Source organism: Schistocerca serialis, chromosome 6 (genome assembly GCF_023864345.2).
Source record: "Schistocerca serialis cubense isolate TAMUIC-IGC-003099 chromosome 6, iqSchSeri2.2, whole genome shotgun sequence".
In the NCBI taxonomy this organism is placed as follows: Eukaryota; Metazoa; Arthropoda; class Insecta; order Orthoptera; family Acrididae; genus Schistocerca; species Schistocerca serialis.
Window position 1 is genome coordinate 342047450 of NC_064643.1, and position 16077 is coordinate 342063526.

At 44.1% G+C, this 16077-nt stretch overlaps 1 protein-coding gene across 1 annotated transcript in view; it reads right to left on the bottom strand.

The window, feature by feature from the left end:
* The window catches only part of LOC126484862 (protein Wnt-2), a 511843-nt gene that overhangs the window by 334409 nt on the left and 161357 nt on the right, over positions 1 to 16077 (bottom strand). The window lies entirely within an intron of this gene.

Here is a 16077-nt window from a genome sequence, read left to right on the forward strand (position 1 = left end):
AATGCTTCAAAGGCTCTGAGCACTATGGGACTCAACTGCTGAGGTTATCAGTCCCCTAGAACTTAAAACTACTTAATCCTGACTAACCTAAGGACATCACACACATCCATGCCCGAGGCAGGATTCGAACCTGCGACCGTAGCGGTCGGGCGGTTCCAGACTGAAGCGCCTAGAACCGCTCGGTCACAGCAGCCGGCTAATTGAGTCACTAACGGCGAACCGTTTCTTAACAGTTATTTCTCAGCACAACGTACCCTGCAACACCCTAACAAGCTTTTCGTACTATTTATGATCACCGGCCTCTGCGGCCGAGCGGTTCTAGGCGCTTCAGTCTGGAACTGCGCGACCACTACGGTCGCAGGTTCGAATCCAGCCTCGGGCATGGATGTGTGTGATGTCCTTAGGTTAGTTAGGTTTAATTAGTTCTAACTTCTAGGCGACTGATGACCTCAGAAGTTAAGTCGAATAGTGCTCAGAGCCATTTGAACCATTTTTTTTAAAGGAAAAGCGTCATTAGCAGCAAATGTTGACATTATCCTTCGACACAGAACCTAGTCAACAATTAATAAAGTCGGGTATGCTTTCGAGGATCTTACACAAATAGGTCTTGCAAAGTGCGTGTTATATCTTGCGCTCATCATTTCCACGTTACACTTTCTTCTCCACTGTGCTGCGCTCCAACTCGTATTTCGATAACACATGTGTTTTCCAGTATGTTGCAATGCATTGCAAGCTCTCTCTCTCTCTCTCTCTCTCTCTCTCTCTCTCTCTCTCTCCCTCTCCTTACGAAGAGACCATTATCACGGCCAGAGGCAGGGAAACACTTCATTAGAAGAGACCATTAGGTGCAGTCCTTCGGTAGGGATTAACTTTTTTGTTCATTGTTGGTGTACCTACAATCTTATTAAGGTCAAGTGAGCCACAAGTACGCAACTAGAATACAATCTATAGTCCACTGAGTTTCAATTTGCTAAGCCATTCCGCTGACCGGGCAGTTTCCTCAGCAGTTGTTATACACAGTTGGAAAAAACATAAACCAAGCATGATAAATTGAGGATGCAACCCACGATGAAATATTTATTGGAAGCTCAGCCGTTAGTTGGCTCGTTTGATAAAGTTCTCGTCAGCGTAATAACTCCCCAAATCGAAAGGTGAAAACTTTAACTGACGGCGGCCTGCGTGAAACATCATCCACTTTAACGATCCGTAGTTCGCTTTATTGCCTGCAGGTAGGGTACTAATTTGCAATTGCACGGTCAGTCATTCGCTGCAGCTAAGAATATGAGTGTATGCGGCTCCACACAATACGGACAGTGGGCCGGGGCGCTGGTGGAGCACGGACGATGGATGGGAGTAGTAAATCACTATTTCAATACAGTGCTTCGCGGTACGAAAGGTACATTTCCTGCTCGGCCAGCCGTCGGGAACACAACGGCTGGCCATTCAGCGCGCGCCGAGGATTACAAATTGCTTATTGCTGCGCGTCGGACGAAGCCCGCCCGGGGCTCGTCGTGATGGATGGCCCTCCGCCGCCATAGCTCGCGGTGCAGGCCCGCGGCCCGCGCGGAATAACCAGCGCGGGATTCGCAAAGCACTAACAGCCCCCAGATGCGTCTGTCCGATACGCGGGCTCGAGGGCCTGCTTAGTTATGCACTGGCGTGCCCGGCGCCTCAGCTTTTCAAACACACCCGTCCAATTAGTGAGTAATAACGTGAAAGCCCAGTGGCACACAAGCGTGAGTCGAATGCGGTGTCCGATTTTATAGTCAGTTTTTTCGCATTTCACAAGCAAATACAATGGTTAGTGCTTCATGAAGTTGTTAAAGCACTAATCATGAATTCTGCGGGCTTCCGCAAACCCCATTGTACATCCCCACTCCGGTGACAGCGTCCTACATGAACAGTTGGCAGCACTGTATGAGTTTAGAAAATGGCCGAGGTTGACGTAAATATAAGGCGGTATTCCATGACTGACTTCCTTCCTGCAGATGTTGCAACGTTCAATCTCTTTCTTGAAAGGCTGAAGAAGATGTATGGAGATGCTACGGTGAACTTCAGCACCACTAGACGACTGGATCATTGCCGTAAAGAAGCTGATGGAGAGACAATGTGGCTGATGCAGCCGGACGACACTGCACTGGCTTCATACAACAGCCACTACCAAATCTACATCTACATCTACATTTATACTCCGCAAGTCACACAACGGTGTGTGGCGGAGGGCACTTTACGTGCCACTGTCATTACCTCCCTTTCCTGTTCCAGTCGCGTACGGTTCGCGGGAAGAACGACTGCCTGGTAGCCTCCGTGCGGGCTCGAATCTCTCTGATTTTACATTCGTGATCTCCTCGGGAGGTATAAGTAGGGGGAAGCAATATATTCGATACCTCATCGAGAAACGCACCCTCTCGAAACCTGGACAGCAAGCTACACCGCGATGCAGAGCGCCTCTTTTGCAGAGTCTGCCACTTGAGTTTATTAAACATCTCCGTAACGCTAACACGGTTACCAAATAACCCTGTGACGAAACGCGCCGCTCTTCTTTGGATCTTCTCTATCTCCTCTGTCAACCCGATCTGGTACGGTTTCCACACTGATGAGCAATACTGAAGTTTAGGTCGAACGAGTGTTTTGTAAGCCACCTCCTTTGTTGATGGACTACATTTTCTAAGAACTCTCCCAATGAATCTCAACCTGGCACCCGCCTTACCAACAATTAATTTTATATATTATTCCACTTCAAATCGTTCCGTACAGAATACTCCCAGATATTTTACGGAAGTAACTGTTACCAGTGTTTGTTCCGCTATCATATAATCGTACAATAAAGGATCCTTCTTTCTATGTATTCGCAATACATTACATTTGTCTATGTTAAGGGTCAGTTGCTACTCCCTGCACCAAGTGCCTATACGCTGCAGATCTTCCTGCATTTCGCTGTAATTTTCTAATGCTGCAACTTCTCTGTATACTACAGCATCATCCGCGAAAAGCTGCTTGGAACTTCCGACACTATCCCAATGACAGCCGCTGGGTAACAACACATGAATCATGAAGCCGGTTGTTGTTGTGGAGCCGGCCACGGTGGCCGAGTGGTTCTAGGCGCTTCAATTCGGAACCGCGCGTCTGCTGCGGTCGCAGGTTCGAATCCTGCCTCGGGCATGGATGTGTGTCATGTCCTTAGGTTAGTTAGGTTTAAGTAGTTCTAAGTTCTAGGGTACTGATGACCTCAGATGTTAAGTCCCATAGTGCTCAGAGCCGTTTGAACCATTTGAATTTGTTGTTGTGGTCTTAGAACTACTTAAACCTAACTAACCTAAGGACATCACACACATCCATGCCCGAGGCAGTATTCGAACCCCTGACCGTAGCGGTCGCGCGGTTCCAGACTGAAGTGCCTAGAACCGCTCGGCCACAGCGGCCGGCGTATGGTCTTCAATCCGAAGACTTGTCTGATGCTGCTCTCCATGTTACTCTGTCCTGTGCAAGCTGCTTCATCTCGGCATAACTACTGCAACCAACGTCTTTCTGAATCTGCTTACTGTATCCATCTCTTGGTCTTTCTCTATCAACGATTTTTACCCCTCCCCCCCCCCCTACCCCCCCAACACACACACTTTCGTCTAATGTTAAATTTGTGATCCCTTAATTTTTCAGACCGTGTCCTGTCAACCTATTCCATTTTCTAGTCAGGTTGTGCAACAAATTTGTTTCCTCCCCAGTTCTGTTCAGCACATCCTTATTAGTTACTTCGTCTACCCACCTAATCTTCAGCATTCTTCTGTGGCATCACATTTCAAAAGCATCTATTCTCTTAGAGCACTTGCCCGCGAAAGGCAAAGGTCCCGAGTTCGAGTCTCGGTCGGGCACACAGTTTTAATCTGCCAGGAAGTGTCATATCAGCGCACACTCCGCTGCAGAGTGAAAATCTCATTCTGGAAACATCCCCCAGGCTGTGGCTAAGCCATGTCTCCGCAATATCCTTTCTTTCAGGAGTGCTAGTTCTGCAAGGTTCGCAGGAGAGCTTCTGTAAAGTTTGGAAGGTAGGAGACGAGGTACTGGCAGAAGTAAAGCTGTGAGTACCGGGCGTGAGTCGTGCTTCGGTAGCTCAGTTGGTAGAGCACTTGCCCGCGAAAGGCAAAGGTCCCGAGTTCGAGTCTCGGTCGGGCACACAGTTTTAATCTGCCAGGAAGTTTCATCTATTCCCTTCTCGTTCAAACTTTTCATCGTCCATGTTTCACGTCCATACATGACTACACTCCATACAAATTCTTTCAGAAATGTCTTCCTAACACTTACATCCAAATTCGATGTGAACAAACTTGTTTTCCTCAGAAATACTTTTCTTGCCATTGGCTGTCTACATTTTATATCCTCCCTACTCCGGCTGCCGAAATAGCAAAACTCATCTAGTATTTTAAGTATCTCGTTTGCTAATCTAATTCCCTCAGCATCAGCTGATTTAGTTAGACTACATTCCATTCATTCATAATGGAATGTGGTCAGTTATCCATCGGTAATTCCAATGTGAAAAACTGCGCCGTTTCAAGATTTATGCACTTGGGGTACCGATAATGTTGACCGACCAGAATAAAGAGGCAAGGAAAACAACTGCATGCTGTCTGCTGCAGCGCTTAAATGTGGAAGGGAAGGATTTCGGCAATAATTATGGCTGCGGAAGAGACTTGTATTTTCTAAACCTCAGTCGAAGAGGCAGTCGATGCAATGGCATCACACAACATTGCCGCAAGGAAAAAATGGAAAACGGTGCGTTCTTTTGGGAAGGTTATAGCAACAGTCTTTTGCGGAGCAGAGGGCGTAATTGTTTGGAGACAGGGTGCACAATAAACTCTGTCCAATATGAGAAAACTATCAAGAAGTTGAAAGTAAGTCTTCAGCGAATTCGCACATTAAAGGATACGGCGGATGTCGTTCTCCTTCACGACAGCGCAAAAGCACCACCAGTCACTGCATCACTATCGAAACTGCAAAAACTGTGTAGGAGATCTTGCGCAATCCACAATATGGTCCCCATCAGACTTCCATCTGTTCAGCACACTCGAAGAAATTCATTGCTGGCATCTGTTTGAAGATGCAGAGTCACTGACAGATTCTGTGCCCCAGTGACTGTGGATGCAGGGCCACGGTTTTTAGCACACGAGTGTAATTGCTCTTGTTTCAAGGTGGAAAGAAACTGTGCACAAAGATGGCGATTGTTGTGTACTTTTTCGTACGGAACGGGAAGCAGAGGTGGGCCACAGACTGGTGCAGCAGCTTTCGTCGTAGAGAAGTTAACAGAAGCAGAAATGATTGAAGAACACGTAGATACAGTAAACAGAAGTTTCACTTATAGCTTTCTCCAAGCGTTGAGAAGAAACTTTACAAAGGAACAAATAGCGATAAAGGCCAGCTATTACAAGAAGCAAACTAAAGAGCGTCATGCAGGGTGTCTCCTGCTATTAATACACAGTGAAGTGTCGAAGGCTGACTAGCGCTGGAGACTGTCGACGACGGCGACTGAGGCTGGGCCGTCCTACACCGTGGCGATAGAGAGCGCACCTAGTCGGAGCCATTGAAGATGTGGCTCAGGGTCCCCACGCGACTGCTACTGGCGTCTGTCGGAAATGTGGGTTTCCACCGCCAAATGTGAGCCTGATGTGGAGCTCGTATTGATCTATGATACCACAGTGATTACATCAAAAAGTGAAAAATTAATTGTTAGTGCTGTATCTCTTCTCCTATGTGAATGGCATCTACTTTTCTTGTAAAATAAAAATAAAAAGTGGGGATACTACTTTCTGACTGACCCTCGTATAAACTCACGATTAAAATTGTAAGTGACACGTTTAGAAGAACACACTAGTCGCCTTGTAGTGCTGTAGAACTGGTAAAACGTAGTCAACTGATCAGCCACTCCTGGCGTACACCGTTAAGTGAAAGCATTATGACCACTAGCCACCGCGGGATTGAGTTCTGCCAGGTGATGATGCGGTTACTGATGGAGTAGGCAAACTATACATGGTGGTCCATTGATCGTGACCGGGCCCAACATCTCGCGAAATAAGCGTCAAACTAGAAAACTACAAAGAACGAAACTTCTCTAGCTTGAAGGGTGAAGCCAAATGGCGCTATGGTTGGCCCACTAGATGGCGCTGCCATAGGTCAAACGAATATCAACTGCGTTTTTTTAAATAGGAACCCCCATTTTTTATTACATATTCGTGTAGTACGTAAAGAAATATGGATGTTTTAGTTGGACCACTTTTTTTTGCTTTGTGACAGATGGCGCTCTAAAAGTCACAAGCATATGGCTCACAATTTTAGACCAACAGTTGGTAACAAGTAGGTACGTTTGAACATTTTATTTCGGTTGTTCCAATGTAATACATGTACCTTTGTGAACTTATCATTTCTGAGAACGCATGCTGTTACAGCGTGATTACCTGTAAATACCACATTAATGCAATAAAGGCTCAAAATGATGTCCGTCAACCTCAATGCATTTGGCAATACGTGTAACGACATTCCTCTCAACAGCGAGTAGTCGGCCTTACGTAATGTTCGCACATGCATTGACAATGCGCTGACGCATGTTGTCAGGCGTTGTCGGTGGATCACGATAGCAAATATGCTTCATCTCTCCCCACAGAGAGAAATCCCGGGACGTCAAATCCGGCGAACGTGCGGGCCATGGTATGGTGCTTCGACGAGCAATCCACCTGTCATGAAATATGCCATTCAATACCGCTTCAAGTGCACGCGAGCTATGTGCCGGACATCCATCATGTTGGAAGTACATCGCCATTCTGCCATGCAGTGAAACATCTTGTAGTAACATCGGTAGAACATTACGCAGGAAATCAGCATACATTGCACCGTTTAGATTGCCGTCGATAAAATGGGGGCCAATTATCCTTCCTCCTATAATGCCGCACCATACATTAACCCGCCAAGGTCGCTGATGTTCCACTTGTCACAGCCATCGTGGATTTTCCGCTGCCCAATAGTGCATATTATGCCGGTTTACGTTACCGCTGTTGGTGAATGACGCTTCGTAGCTAAATAAAACGCGTGCAAAAAATCTGTCATCGTCCCGTAATTTCTCTTGTGCCCAGTGTCAGAACTGTACACGACGTTCAAAGTCTTCGCCATGCAATTCCTGGTGCATAGAAATATGGTACGGGTGCAATCGATGTTGAAGTAGCATTCTCAACACCGACGTTTTTGAGATTCCAGATTCTCGCGCAGTTTTTCTGTTATTGATGTGCGGATTAGCCGCGACAGCAGCTAAAACACCTACTTGGGCATCATCATTTGTTGCAGGTCGTGGTTGACGTTTCACACGTGGCTGAACACTTCCTGTTTTCTTAAATAACGGAACTATCCGGCGAACGGTCCGGACACTTGGATGATGTCGTCCAGGATACCGCGCAGCATACATAGCACACGGCTGTTGGGCATCTTGATCACAACAGCCATACATCAACACGATACCGACCATTTCTGCAATTGGTAAACGGTCCATTTTAACATGGGTAATGTATCACGAAGCAAATACCGTCCGCACTGGCGGAATGTTGAGTGACAGCACGTACTTACGCGTTTGCGACTATTACAGCGCCATCTATCACAAAGCGAAAAAAGTGGGTCAACTAAAGTATTCATATTTCCTTACATACTACACGGATATGTAATAAAAAATGTGGGTTCCTATTTAAAAGAACGCAGTTGATATCCGTTTGGCCTATGGCAGCACCATCTAGCTGGACAACCATAGCGCTATCTGGTTTTCCCCTTGAAGCTAGACGAGTTTCGTTCTTTGTAGTTTTTTCGTTCGATGCTTATGTCGTGAAATATTTGGCACGGTCACAATCAATGGACCACATTGTACATGCGGAACATAAGATGAATGAGGGAATCAGCGACAATACACTCCACAAATGGAGAAATGCACTGACATTAGTGACTGTGACAAAGGGCAAATTCTTGTGCTCTGATTGTTGAGAACGAGCATCTCTGCTTTTGTCGCGAGCATCTGTAGAAATTGGTTGAAGGATGGCTAAACCTCGTCACAGAACGCGAAGGTCGGAGGCTTGCCCTCTCTTCAAGGCAGGAAAGACGGCGATCTGTGGCAGATCTGAAGACAAAGTTCAATGATGTATGTAGGCACAAATGTTTCGGAGCACGTCCTTCACTGGACGTTGTTGAATACGGGCTCCTTTACATATTCCGATGTTCACCCAACAAAATCGCCAGTTACGATTGCACTGGGCACGGAATCATTGACACCGTACTATCGATGAATGGAAACGTGACATTTGGTTGGAAGAATCATATTTATCGTTACGTCACGTCAGTGGTTGTGCCACAATACGCCGTCTCATCCAGGCGAACGGCTGCTAGAAACATGCACTGCACCTTGGCGGGTAAGGGCAGTGTTATGGTGTGAAGAAAATTCATCTGCGCTTCCATGGGATCTATGATAGTAATCAAAGGAACTATGACAGCTGGGAATCACTAAATCAGATCATCCCACCCCTCTATGCTCGATGTATTCCCCGAGGACGGTGTCCTCTACCCTCAGGATGACTGTCCTTGTCACGAGGCCAGAACTGTGCTACAGTGATTTGCGGTTGGTAATAGAGAAATCAAGTTTATGCGTAGGTCATAAAATTCGTCTAACCTGAGTGCTATAGAAGACATACCACACCCTACATCTGTGCACACAGATCGTCGGTTCGTAATGTACAGGATTGCGTGGTCTACGCGTAGCAAGAACTTGCCAAAATCCTTGTCACATTAGATCGCAGTTGCATTTCGTTCCAAAGATGAACCAAATCGTTATTCAGGGGGCTTTAGTATTGTTTTTTCTCATCAGTCTAGTCATTATTTGGTATGGTGTGACGTGCCAGTTGGTCGTAAGGAATTTGTGCTAGAAGTTGGTCGACGTGAAGACTTGATGCGCTGGGCAGCAAGGAACTGTCGTTTATGGACGGGTCTGTGACCACACTGTGACAGTAGTTGCTCGGTTTGCTGTTGCACGAATGGAGACTGTCCAATACATCTACACAGAATGTTGTGGGACTTGCAGCCATGTAGCACAGCGTAAAAGCAATGGACGTAACAAGACCCTAGTCAACAGCCAGTTTGGAAAAGATGGTTCAAGTGGCTCTAAGCACTTTTTTTTTTGGTCATCAGTCTACTGACTGGTTTGATGCGGGCCGCCACGAATTCCTTTCCTGTGCTAACCTCTTCATCTCAGAGTAGAACTTGCAACCTACGTCCTCAATTATTTGCTTGACGTATTGCAATATCTGTCTTCCTCTACAGTTTTTGCCCTCTACAGCTCCCTCTAGTACCATGGAAGTCATTCCCTCATGTCTTAGCAGATGTCCTATCATCCTGTCCCTTCTCCTTATTAGTGTTTTCCACATATTCCTTTCCTCTCCGATTCTGCGTAGAACCTCCTCATTCCTTACCTTATCAGTCCACCTAATTTTCAACATTCGTCTATAGCACCACATCTCAAATAGTTCGATTTTCTTCTGTTCCGGTTTTCCCACAGTCCATGTTTCACTACCATACAATGCTGTATTCCAGACGTACATCCTCAGAAATTTCTTCCTCAAATTAAGGCCGGTATTTGATATTAGTAGACTTCTCTTGGCCAGAAATGCCTTTTTTGCCATAGCGAGTCTGCTTTTGATGTCCTCCTTGCTCCGTCCGTCATTGGTTATTTTACTGCCTAGGTAGCAGAATTCCTTAACTTCATTGACTTCGTGACCATCAATCCTGATGTTAAGTTTCTCGCTGTTCTCATTTCTACTACTTCTCATTACCTTCGTCTTTCTCCGATTTACTCTCAAACCGTACTGTGTACTCATTAGACTGTTCATTCCGTTCAGCAGATCATTTAATTCTTCTTCACTTTCACTCAGGATAGCAATGTCATCAGCGAATCGTATCATTGATATCCTTTCACCTTGTATTTTAATTCCACTCCTGAACCTTTCTTTTATTTCCATCATTGCTTCCTCGATGTACAGATTGAAGAGTAGGGGCGAAAGGCTACAGCCTTGTCTTACACCCTTCTTAATACGAGCACTTCGTTCTTGATCGTCCACTCTTATTATTCCCTCTTGATTGTTGTACATATTGTATATGACCCGTCCCTCCCTATAGCTTACCCCTACTTTTTTCAGAATCTCGAACAGCTTGCACCATTTTATATTGTCGAACGCTTTTTCCAGGTCGACAAATCCTATGAAAGTGTCTTGATTTTTCTTTAGCCTTGCTTCCAGAATTGCCTCTCTTGTCTCTTTACTTTTCCTAAAGCCAAACTGATCGTCACCTAGCGCATTCTCAATTTCCTTTTCCATTCTTCTGTATATTATTCTTGTAAGCAGCTTCGATGCATGAGATGTTAAGCTGATTGTGCTATAATTCTCGCACATGTCAGCTCTTGCCGTCTTCGGAATTGTGTGGATGATGCTTTTCCGAAAGTCAGATGGTATGTCGCCAGACTCATATATTCTACACACCAACGTGAATAGCCGTTTTGTTGCCACTTCCCCCAATGATTTTAGAAATTCTGATGGAATGTTATCTATCCCTTCTGCCTTATTTGACCGTAAGTCCTCAAAAGCTCTTTTAAATTCCGATTCTAATACTGGATCCCCTGTCTCTTCTAAATCGACTCCTGTTTCTTCTTCTATCACATCAGACAAATCTTGACCCTCAAAGAGGCTTTCAATGTATTCTTTCCACCTATCTGCTCTCTCCTCTGCATTTAACAGTGGAATTCCCGTTGCACTCTTAATGTTACCACCGTTGCTTTTAATGTCACCAAAGGTTGTTTTGACTTTCCTGTATGCTGAGTCTGTCCTTCTGACAATCATATCTTTTTCGATGTCTTCACATTTTTTCTGCAGCCATTTCGTCTTAGCTTCCCTGCACTTCCTATTTATTTCATTCCTCAGCGACTTGTATTTCTGTATTCCTGATTTTCCCGAAACGTGTTTGTACTTCCTCCTTTCATCAATCAACTGAAGTATTTCTTCTGTTACCCATGGTTTCTTCGCAGCTACCTTCTTTGTACCTATGTTTTACTTCCCAACTTCTGTGATGGCCCTTTTTAGAGATGTCCATTCCTCTTCAACTGTACTGCCTACTGCGCTTTTCCTTATTGCTGTATCTATAGAGTTAGAGAACTTCAAACGTATCTCGTCATTCTTAGTACTTCCGTATCCCACTTCTTTGCGTATTGATTCTTCCTGACTAATGTCTTGAACTTCAGCCTACTCTTCATCACTACTATATTGTGATCTGAGTCTATATCTGCTCCTGGGTACGCCTTACAATCAAGTATCTGATTTCGGAATCTCTGTCTGACCATGATGTAATCTAATTGAAATCTTCCCGTATCTCCCGGCCTTTTCCAAGTATACCTCCTCCTCTTGTGATTCTTGAACAGGCTATTCGCTATTACTAGCTGAAACTTGTTACAAAACTCAATTAGTCTTTCTCCTCTTTCATTCCTTGTCCCAAGCCCATATTCTCCTGTAACCTTTTCCTCTACTCCTTCCCCTACAACTGCATTCCAGTCGCCCATGACTATTAGATTTTCGTCCCCCTTTACATACTGCATTACCTAAGCACTATGGGACTTAAATTCTGAGGCCATTAGTCCCCTAGACTTAGAACTACTTAAACCTGACTAACATAAGGACATCACACACAGCCATGCCCGAGGCAGGCTTCGAACCTGCGACCGTAGCAGCAGCGTGGTTCCGGACTGAAGCGCCTAGAATCGCTCAGCCACAGCGGCCGGCCCAGTGTGAAACCGAGAAGAATAGTAGCTGTCAGTGAATTCAAGTTGATGTCAATCAGTTTCAGCAAGAACATTGCGAAAGGAATGGTGTACAATGGACATTTGAATACATTGCCAAAGACTACTGCTCATATCAGTGTACAAATCTACAAGGGTTCAGTGGGACAAATAACAAAGAAACTGGACTTGAGTTGGCACTTGTGTAGCGCGATCGGATGATCCGCGATTTTTCCTTTTTTAAAACGATGCAAAGTGTTGCGTGCACTGACGGCCCAGTGGTGAATGTACGGAGGACATAGTTCAGATCGCTTCCGGGGTGGCCGAGCGGTTCTAGGCGCTACAGTCTGGAACCGCGCGACCGCTACGGTCGCAGGTTCGAATCCTGCCTCGGGCGTGGATGTGAGTGGTGTCCTTAGGTTAGTTAGGTTTAAGTAGTTCTAAGTTCTAGGGGACTGATGACCTCAGAAGTTAAGTCCCATAGTGCTCAGAGCCATAGTTGAGACCGGAGGTGATTCAGTGATATTTTTCGGGTGTTTTCCATACTTTGTCTTTGGCTCATTCAAGTTCCAGTTGGAGGAAGGTTCCAGGCTGGAGGAGGAAGCGTTATGGTCTGAGGAATGTTTTCGTGGCGCTCCCTGGGAGATTTCAACATTCTCTTGGACACAATGGATCAGCATAAGTATGCATCTATCCTTGAGGACCATGTCCACCCCTACACGCAGATATTTATTTTCCTCGTCATGAAGCATCTAGCAGCAAAACAATGCAACGTATAATATAGCTTGCAGTGTACTTGTTTGGTTCGAAAAGGAGCAGGATGAGTTTACCATACTCACCTGGCCACCAAACGTCTCGGATTTAAACCCAGCTGATGATGATTGGGACCACCTCGATCGAACTGTTTGCGCCATGGATCCGCAAGCAAGAAACCTAGCGAAGCTGGCTACGGCACGGGAGTCAGCATGTACCTTCCAGAACTTCACTGACTCTCTTCCTGCACGTCTAGCAGCGGTATGGGTATGCAGGCTTTGGGGACAGGTGGTCACATTAATGTGAATGGGTGGTGTACGATAATGCATTGCCGAAATTTCAGGCACCCTATCACTCCTGGACTGGCCCTCTAAATCATACGATCTTAAAGATACTTGGTACTATCTGGAACAGTGTGTGGAACGTAGCAGTCAATATCTGCATAGTTTGATAGCTCTACAGGAATTAATCACCAATCAATGAATATGGTGTATCTAGTTAAACTCTTCCTCGCTGAATTAAGGGCAATGACTAGTCCCATGGAATTAGTGTGATGTGTCTTGGAGTGCACTAATTGTTTGCCTGTTGACAAAAGTTGTCTGGGGTTGGAACCGCGTCATATTATAAAAAGACTGTCACTGGAGCCGGCCGAAGTGGCCGAGTGGTTAAAGGCGCTACAGTCTGGATCCGCACGACCGCTACGGTCGCAGGTTCGAATCCTGCCTCGGGCATGGATGTGTGTGATGTCCTTAGGTTAGTTAGGTTTAAGTAGTTCTAAGTTCTAGGGGACTTATGACCACAGCAGTTGAGTCCCATAGTGCTCAGAGCCATTTGAACCATTTTTTTGACTGTCACTGGTGAAAACAATGCTTCGGCCTCTGTCCCAGTGCCCTTCTGCTGGGTCTACATGGCCAAAACGTTGGTTTCACCAGTAACAGTTCTTTTTTTTTTTAATAATTTGCCGTGGCACCAATGCAGGTAACTTTTGTGTCAACTGACTCTGGCCGTACGGCGCCCAGTGAATATTACCGCGAAGCTACGGATGGGAGTCGCAGGAGCAGATCATTTAAACGTCCTCAAGTTAACAATCAAAGAAAAGTGGAACCCGAAATGATAAGAGTTGTCTTAACAGAGACTAAGAAATTTTGTCAAAATCGATCAGCTACTAATGACTAAGTTTTGGCACGAGAAATTTCAGAACATTACTTTTAGTATCTGCAGACCACATTATCAATATCTGAGTATCCTCTCGGTCTCGTATGTTTCGAACTAATTATTTTAAAGGTTCTGAATAAACAAAGTTTAAATTCAACAACTTATTTATTTAGCGCGTATCGGTTATTATTGTTTTGAAAATAACCATGATCTTTGAGGTTTAGTCGCCATGGCTGAAGTATAGTGCGTTTTCCGGTGTTCTGTTTAGTTGTTGACTCCGGATACGTAGCAAACGTGGAAAAAACGACGGGAGCTTCTAAACTCAGCCATGGGATTAGATTTTAGAAGCGTTATATTTGACACATATTCAGTCTTATAGTATACCTGCACTATGGAAGTAGTATGGCAAAAAAAGAATACTGAAACTTGATCACTGAATTTTAGGTACACAAGCGAAGCAATTCATCTTGTGGTTGACGTTCACTTTTCGTCCACGTTTACTTTCAAATATATTATCATGACAACGGGGTACTACCTTGAGCAGACACAATTTTCTTCATTAACACACATACTTACCTCAAATGAATATTTGATATGAACTATGTTAGGAATATAAATACCATAGTCTCGAAGTTGTACACATTATTATGCAAACTTTTACCTGTTATTCGACAGAAACTAAAATGAACCCCTAACGAAATGTGTGAGTGTTAGCTGAGAGACCCTATTTCCCTAATTATATTAATGAAGTTATGTTAACTAAATGAGGTTTGTTATCTCTCCATGAATGTTTCAATCAGCATACATCTTATTCATATAGTGTCAAGTTAGATTAAATTCAAAGTTTTATATTTTCAGTTGAATTAAAGACATAAATCTGCCCTTGAATTAAAATAGCAAAAAAGATAAAACAAGAAAGAATCAAATACTTAAAGTATTTCTCTCTGATATCGCTGGCCTGAACTATTGGAACACAGTGGTACTTGTCACAAGCAAGAAATACATAAGCGTCTCTATTGGGTTTGTAGTTTCAGGCAGCTTAGTCGTCGAGGGCGAGAAGTTCGTATAAACGTTTAGTCCGTACGTTAGCGAAAGGCCCTGGAGGTGTGTCTCAGTCAGTCTCTAACATTACTGAGAACGTCACGAAAAATAACTCCAAAGAGAAAAGAAAGTAATCGAGAAGAAGGAGAAACAAATCAAAATTTAATTTATCCATATTATTGGTTTTGGATTATATTATTTTAAAAAAATACAGCAACTAGCTACTTTTTTGTGTATTTTTATTTAATTTTTAAAAGATAAAGCACAGCAATCAGTTGTCCTTTTTTGCTGGTTTTATTCGGCAAATCTAGATTTCGAATAGTGCCTAGCCATTATAAACACACCATTTTATAGTATCAATGCATGTTCTAGTACGCCCCTCGCCTGTTGTTCAAGAGTCTTGAACGAACTGTGACAGAAGCCCAAACAACAGGGAACTGACGTACTTGAACATGCATTGATACTATGAAATAGTGCATTGATAATGGTTAGGCACTAGCCGAAATCTATATTTCCCGAACAAAACCTGCAGGAAAAGGTCATATCACAGTCGTTGAGTGCACCCATGTTGCTAATGAATGGTAACCTTAAGAGCTATTTTTATTTATATCAATAATCATTTGGGGTTTTCACCCAGCTTCAGTTGGCATAACATATATTAAATCTTTAGTTGAACATCGTTAAAACATCGACGACGATTTGGATGCTGCAGTTGACTTATATAAATTAGCAGTTTTGCTCAGCTACTGTACTTCGCAATTTGTATGTTTACGATACGTTACTGGTTAGATGTACTTACTTTCGTCTATGCATTATTGTTCCGGTTTTCGCTTTTTGTAACCGTGGCACGAGCACCCTCTTCGCTTGTAATTTGGATAAAATAGTGCAGTATTCTCCATGTTGCCGACATCTTTGTTTACATCGGAAAATTATACCGATGATCAAAGTTATATTTAATTTTACTTACAAGTTCTTAAAGCACTATTTCTAGTTTATTCTTCCGTATTGCTAAAAAACTAAAATTCCTTACCCGAATGTGGTGGGTGCTAATATGATTATTTGATAAGTGTGGTAATGAAACATTAATTAAGCTGTGTTGATTACTCTAAAAATAATACGAGGTGTGACAATAAAGTAATGAGACTGATTTTCTTTGCAAGATGTGGCAACCCTGCACGCTTGTGCAGGCACAATATCTTTGATCTTGGTCTATAAGCTGCTTCTAGTCCAAGCAGCACATCGATGCAACTGCTCAGTCGTGAGTTGTGCTGTAATAAGTTAACACATGTTTGTGTCTCTCG